Consider the following 7874-nt stretch of genomic DNA (forward strand, 5'->3'; position numbering starts at 1 on the left):
ATTGAATCATGGTAAAAAAGCCATGAATTCTATGTGCACTATTCCCCTAGCACTGGAGTTCTCCCGTTCTCCTTGATCGGTAAACTTGGTCCTGGCTGGCTGTTCTTGCTGATCTTCTGGGGGAGGGGCCTGTTGCCGTGGTTCCCAAATGTCTTTGCCGGAGGCGGAATTGCCCCGCCCTTGCCAGGGCGGGCTAAGTAATCTGCTCGGGTTTGCTCTCAGGAGCTTTTGTTCCCTGCAAGCTCTCGGTACAGCTTTGGAGGACGAGAGTGAAAATGGTGGCCTCCCAATCTCCACCCGGAGGAGCGGAGAATTCGGGCCCCCGCTGCTCAGTGCGCCCCCAGAGAAAAGCAATCAGTCACTCCCGTCTCCCCAGTCTCCGGCCGCACTCCGTGCTCACCCGGCCTGTGACCGAGTGTTTCTATCTCTGGCACCCGACTCGGTGTGGAGTCTCCAAACCCAGCAGATCCCTGTGGTGCGCTCCCGCGCCGCTCCTCCTGGGGGAGGAAGGGGAGTCTCCCCGGATCTGCCGCTTGTTGGGTCCCTGCTGGAGGAGCAGTGGCCCGACTGGGCCGCGGATCACAGTTTACGGCCACTGGGAGCTGAGAGCCCGTGCCTCGGCTCCATCTCTGCAGCCGGTTTCCCCGCTCCGATCCCTGGGAGCTCTGCCGCACTCAGGCACCCCCGGTCTTTCTGTGACCCCGAGGGTCCTGAGACCACACTGTCCCGCGAGGGTTCCACCCCCCGCTTAGCCACTGGAGCGACGTCCCTCAGCGCAGCCGACTTCCCAAAGTTCCGATTTTGTGCTCCGCGGCTCTATCACTTGCCAGAAGCGGCCGACGGAGGCCCCCTCCCCCGCCGTCTATCCTCCCGAATATCGCCTCGGATTCACTTCTCCGCACGTCCTACCTTCCAGTAAGTGGTCGCTTCTCTGTTCAGGGAGTTGTTGCTACTCTCCTCTTCGATCTCCTGTTGAGTTCGTAGGTGTTCAGAATGGTTTGATCCCTATCCAGCTGAATTCCTGAGACCAGACAAAATCCAGGTCTCCTACTCCTCGGCCATCTTGCTCCTAGGTCTATTTGGGGTCTTTTGGAGCTCCATATAAATTTTAGGATTTGTTCTAGTTCTATGAAAAATGTCATTGATATTTTGGCAGGGATTGTATTAAATTTGTGGGTTATTTTGGATAGTATGGACATTTTAACAATACTTGTTCCTCCAGTTCATGAACATGGAATATCTTTCTCTTTGTGTCATCTTCATTTACTTTCATCAGTGTTTTATAGTTTTTGGGGTACAGGTTTTTTGCCTCCTTGGTTAAGTTTATTCCTAGATATTCTTTTGGTGCAATTATAAATGTGATTGTTTTCTTAATTTCTCTTCCTTCTGCTTCACTATTGTATAGAAATACAACATATTTCTGTACATTAATTTTGGATCCTGCAACTTTAATGAATTAATTTATCAGTTCTAGGTTTTTGGTCAAGTCTTTAGGGTTTTCTATATATAATATCATCTCATCTGCGAATAGTGAAAGTTTTACTTCTCCCTTACCAATTTGGATGCCTTTTATTTCTTTTGGCGGGGGGGGTGGCGTTCTGACCTCTGTGGCTGGGATTACTAGTGCTATGTTGAATACAAGTGATAAGAGTGCACATCCTTGTTTTGTTCTTGATCTTAGAGAAAAAGCTCTCAGTTTCTCACCAATGAGGATGTTAGCTGGGGCTTTTTCATATATGGCCTTTACTATGTTAAGGTATGTTGCCTCTAAACATCCTTTAGAGTTTTTATTATGAATTGATGCTGTACTTTGTCAAATGCCGTTTCTGCATTTTTTGAGATAATCATATATATGGTTTCTATCTTTTCTCTTGTTAATATGATGTATCACATTGATTTGTGAATTCTGAACCACATTTGCATCCCAGGAATACATCCCACTTTATCATGGTAAATGATAAATGACTTTCTTAATGTATTGTTGGATTTGGTTTGCTAATATTTTGTTGAGGATTTTTGTATCTATGCTCATCAGAGATACTAGCCTGTATAGTTCTAACAGTTTTTTGGTGGAGGCTTTAGAGTTGTCCATATATAATACCATGTCATCTGTAAATAGTGATAATTTTCTTTCTTTCCAATTTGGGTGTCCTTTATTTTATTTTTTTGCCTAAGTGATCTGGCTAGGACTTACTGTGTTGAATAAAAGTGACGAATGTGGGCATTTTTGTCTTATTACTGATCTTAGAGAAAGGGCTTTCAGCTTTTCACCATTGAGTATGATGTTCGCTGTGCAGTTGTTACATATGGCCTTTATTATGTTGAGGTATGTTCTCTCTATACCCACTTGGTTAAGAGTTTTTATCATAAACAGACGTTGAATTTTGTAAATGCTTTTTGTGTATCTCTTGAAACGATCGTATGATAGTTATCCTTCATTTTGTGGTATATAACATTGACTGATTTGCTGATGTTGAACTATGGTTGCATCCTTATCTTTCTTTTTATTGATCTGCAGGTGTTAATTTTGTATTCTGGATACAAGTCTTTTGTTAGAGATACATGTTATAAATTTCTTCTCAGTGGCTAGCCTTTTTACTCTTATTGTTTTCTTTTTATGAATAGAACTCTTTGCTTTTAATGTGGTTCAAATTATTATTTCCTTTATGGTTAGTGATTTTTGCATCTTTTTAATAAAACTTTTGCCTACTCAAACGTCATGAAATATTCTATATATTCTTCTAGAAAATGTGTTTTACCTTTCAGATTTAGACCTACAATGTACCTAGAATTGCTTTTTTTGTTTTGGTCTGAAGTAGGGACAAAGTTTTTCTTGGACATATGGCTATTTGGATATATGAATATATAATTGATAGAGCATCATTTACTGAAAAGACAATCTTTCCCCTTTGTTTTCGGTGGCCAACTTTGTTTTATATCAAGTATTCGTGTATATGAATCAATTCTAAATTCCATCTTCTGTTCAAGTTATCTATATTCTGACACTAATAGCAAACTTAATTAAGGTAGCTTGAAAATAATGCTTGCAACAGCCATTGCAGTACACTGCGCTCCACAGAGACAGTGCCTGGGCAAGTGAAAGCCAGATGGGCACTGGGCGACTCTGAGCCTCCCTGGGGAAAATAATTAAATATGGGCAAAGGAGATCCTAAGAAGCTGAGAGGCAAAATGTCGTCATATGCATTCTTTGTGCAGACTTGCCAAGAGGAGCACAAGAAGAGACACCCAGATGCTTCAGTCAACTTCTCTGAGTTTTCTAAGAAGTGCTCAGAGATGTGGAAGACCACGTCTGCTAAAGACAAGGGACAATTTGAAGACGTGGCAAAGGCAGACAAGGCCCGTTATGAAAGAGAAATGAAAACTTAAATTCCCCCTAAAGGGGAAACAAAAAAGTTCAAGGATCCCAATGCACACTTGCTGCTCACTTCAGCAGCACGTATACCAATGCACCTAAGAGGCTTCCTTCGGCCTTTCACTTGTTTTGTTCCGAGCATCACCCAAAAATCAAAGGAGAACATCCCCGCCTGTCCATTAGTGATGTTGCAAAGAAACTGGGAGAGATGTGGAATAACACTGCTGCAGATGACAAGCAGCCGCATGGAGAGAAGCTGCTAAGCTGAACGAAAAATGGGAAAAGGATATTGCTGCATACTAAGGTAAAGGAAAAACCTGATGCAGCGAAAAAGGGAGTCGTCAAGGCTAAAAAAAAGCAAGCAAAAGCAGCAAGAGGAGGAAGACAAGGAAGCTGAAGAGGATGAGGAGAAGGAAGATAAAGAAGAAGATGATGAATAAGTTCTAGTGCATTTTTTTCTCGTCTGTAAAGCATGTAACCCCCTCTGTATGCATCTCACTCCTTTTAAAGAAAAAAAATGGAAATGTAAGGCTGTGTAAGATTTGTTTTTAAACTGTATGGTGTCTTTTTTTGCATAGTTAACACACTACTGAATGTGTCTTTAGATAGCCCTGTCCTGGTGGTATTTTCAGTAGCCACTAACCTTGCCTGGTCCAGTATGGGGGTTGTAACTTGGCATGGAAATTTAAAGCAGGTTCTTGTCGGTGCCCAGCACAAATTAGTTACATATGGGGATGGTAGTTTTTCCATCTTCATTTGTCTCTGATGCAGCTTATATGAAATATTTGTTCTGTGAACTGAGTACCACTCTGTAATTGAAAAAAAAAAGTTGCAGCTCTTTTGTTGACATTCTGAATGCTTCTAAGTAAATATCACTTAAAAAAAAAATAGGGGCGCCTGGGTGGCTCAGTCAGTTAGGCCTCAGACTCTTGGTTTCCGCTCAGGTCATGTTCTCAGGGTCTTGCGATGGAGCCCTGTGTGGGGCTCCACACTCAGGACAGAGTCTGCTTGGGCTTCCCTCTCCCTCTCCCTCTCCCCCCACATGTGTGCATTCTTTCCCTCTCTCAAATAAATAAAATCTTTAAAATAAATAAATTAATTAAACAATGCTTGCTATTTTATAAAGCAAGTCCTCTGAATTTATTATTCTTTAAGAATATCTTGGCTCTTTTTGGCTTTTTGCATTTTTGTGTCAGTTTCAATATAAAAATATTCCAAGATGTTCATTGGGATTGAATTTAATTTTGTGTCAATTTTGAGATTGTTGGCATCTTTGTGGTATTTTCTTCCCATCTATAAATGGTATTACATCTTTAAGTAGTTTGTTACTTTATTTGAGAGAAATTTTCAATAGTATTTTAAAGTTTTCTGTGAACTGGTCTTGCAATTCATTCATTTTATTCCTAGGTATTTGGTTCATCTGATTTTACTGGAAATTATATTATTCCCATTTTCATTTTAATTATCACACTAAAATACAGTTGAGTTTTGTATGCTGACTTGTGTTCAGAATCCCTGCTGTATTTATCACTTCTAATAATTTGTTCATTTAGCTTAATTTTCAAATGTATTAATATAAGCTCACTTATGATACTTGTAGGATTTTTGGTGATCACCTCTTTTTTATCCCTACTTTTTGGGGATTTGTTTTTTTTTGCCTTCTATTTTTCTTATTGGATCTTATGGTGGAAAGTATCAATTTTATTGGCTTTTTTTTCAAATAAATAACTTGGGTCTTGTTAATTCCCTCCACTATGTTTTTCTTCTCTATTTTACTAATTTTTGTTCTTATCATTATTAATTACTTTCTTCTATTTCCTTTATGTTTAATTTTCTGTTATTCTTCTGATTGCTTGAAATGGATGTTAGATCATTGATTAAATTTTTCCATTTACATATATGCCATTAAGGTCATAAGTTTCACTTTTAATATTTTTATTTTTAAGCCTGGCTTTAGCTCCATCCAACAAATACTGATATGTAATATTATAATTTAGTAAATTATTTTCATATTTCCATCTTGAGTTCTTCTTCATTCTATGGCTTATTTAGGAGTACACTCCTGAATTTCTGGACATATCAGTATTGTCCAATACTGTTTTTTAACTTTTATCTCAGTTTTACTATGGTAAGATGACATGATTTGTTCAGTTTCTTACCTTTAAAATTTGGTGAGAGTAGCTTTATGAACTTGTATTGGCCAACATTGTCAAATATTCCCTGAATATGTACCTGAAATTTTTATTTATGCCATAGGTTGGGGGTACACTATTCAATATATAAAAATTAGGTCCAGTTTGTTAAGCATGTTGTTTAAATCCTCTGTTACTGTTGGCTTTTTTAACAGCTTTGAGGTCTAATTGATACAGAATAAATTACACATATGTTAAGATGTACAAATTGAAAAACCATTACCAAAACCATAACAATGATTATATCCATCTGTATTAGTTACCTGTGGCTGCTATAATAAATTACCATAAACTCAGTGGTTTAAAACAACATACATTTATTCACTTACAGTTCTGGGAGCCTTAAATCCAAAGTCAAGGCATCAGGAGGGCCACACTTCTTCCAAAGGCTCTAGGAAGGAATCCTTCTTTGCCTCTTGCCACTTGTGGTGTCTCCTGGTACTCCTAGTCTTGTGGAAGCATAGCTCCCATCTATGCCTCCATCTTCACATGGCCGCCTTCGCTGTCTGTATCCAATCATCCTGTCCTTGCACTTTTAAGGACACCAGTCATTGGATTTAGAGCGCACCCTAAACCCAGGTTGACCTCATCTCAGATTCTTAATTGCATCTCTGAAGAACCTATTTCCAAATAAGTTCACATGCACAGGTACCAAGGGTTTGGACTTGCATATATCTTTTGGAGGGACACAATTCAACCTACGACACCATCACACCCAGAAGCTTCCCTATACCTCTTTGGAATCCCTCCTTTCTATCCCTTCCTGAACCCCCTCCCTGCCCTATCCCCAGCAATCACTGATCTGCTTTTTGTCCCTGTATAATGTATTGAATTTCCTAGAATTTTTCAAAAACGGACTCATACAGTATATACTTTGTCTGGCTTCTTTAGCTCAATATGATTATTTTGGGATTCATTCACATTGTAAGATATATCAATAATACCTTTTCATTGCTGGGTAGTATTCCACTGCATGGATATACCACTGTTTATTCATTCACCTACTGATAGACATTTGGGTTCTTCCTAGTTTTGGGGATTGCAAATAAAGGTGCTATAAACATTCATACAAAAGTCTTTGGACATATGCCTTCCTTTCTCTTGGGTAAATACCTAGGAATGGAATGGGTGCATCATATAGTTGAGGTCTAATTGATCCACTCATTCCATTCGTATGTTCAATTTTCTTTAACTGCTTGTATTCTAAAGTGAGTATACCATTTTTCAATCCTGCCAGCACTATATGAGAGTTCCAGCTTAACTGCATTCTTGTCAACACTAGGGATGGTCAGTCTGTTAAATCTTAGTTATACTAATAGATATGTAGTGCTGTCTTATTATAGTTTTAATTAGCATTTACCCAGTGATAATATGAGCATATTCTCATATGCTGATTTGCCATTGGTATGCTTTCTTTAGTGACATGTCTATTCAAATTTGCCTATTTTCTAAATGGGTTTTTTTTTCTTTTAAGTTTTGAGAGGTTTATTTTTATTTTTATTTATTTTATTTATTTGACAGAGAAAGAGATAGTGACACAGCATCAGAGACAGCGAGAGAGAGCACAAGCGGGGAGGAGAGGGGGAAGCAGGCTCCCAGCTGAGCAGGGAGCCTGACACGGGGCTCAATCTCAGGACCCTGGGATCATGACCTGAGCCAAAGGCAGATGCTTAACTAACTGAGCCACCCAGGTGCCCCAAGAGATTTTTATATATTATGCGAAAGTCCTATTTTAGATATCTGCTATGTGAACATTTTGTGACTATTTTATCCCAGTCTAGTGCTTGTCTTTTCATTTTCTGTATACAGTGTCTCTCAAAATGCAGATGACAGTATTTTTGTTACAAAGTCCATTTTATCAATTTGTAGTTTTATGAATCATGCTTTTGGTATTGTATATAAGAAATCTTTGTCTAACCCAAGATCACAAATTTTTCTTCTAGGTGTTCTCTTGTTTTTTTTTAATAATACAATTTTTAACAGCAGTTTTAGGTTCACAGGAAATTGAGAAGAAGATATATAAAGTTCCCACATTGAGGAGTCCCCTCTGCCCCCTCCCCGCCCCTTATCTGTGGTTTCACTTACCTATGGTGAACCACATTTTGGAAGCAGGTGATTCTCCTGCTGAAGTGTGATGAGAAGGTCAATAGTAGCTTAATACTACATCACAATGCCTGTATCATTCACCTCAGTTCATCTTATCACGTAGGCATTTTATCATCTCACATCATCACAGGAAGAATAAGGGTGAGTATAACACAGTAAGATATTGTGAGAGAGAAAGATCATGTTCACATAACTCTTATTAC

General features: G+C 39.0%; 1 pseudogene; it reads left to right on the forward strand.

Annotated features, from left to right (window-relative positions):
• The first annotated feature begins 3153 nt into the window (after nucleotides 1-3153).
• Nucleotides 3154-3813, forward strand: LOC113931127 (annotated as a pseudogene).
• The last annotated feature ends 4061 nt before the right edge of the window (nucleotides 3814-7874 follow it).

The sequence above is a fragment of the Zalophus californianus genome, chromosome X (genome assembly GCF_009762305.2).
Source record: "Zalophus californianus isolate mZalCal1 chromosome X, mZalCal1.pri.v2, whole genome shotgun sequence".
NCBI lineage: Eukaryota > Metazoa > Chordata > Mammalia > Carnivora > Otariidae > Zalophus > Zalophus californianus.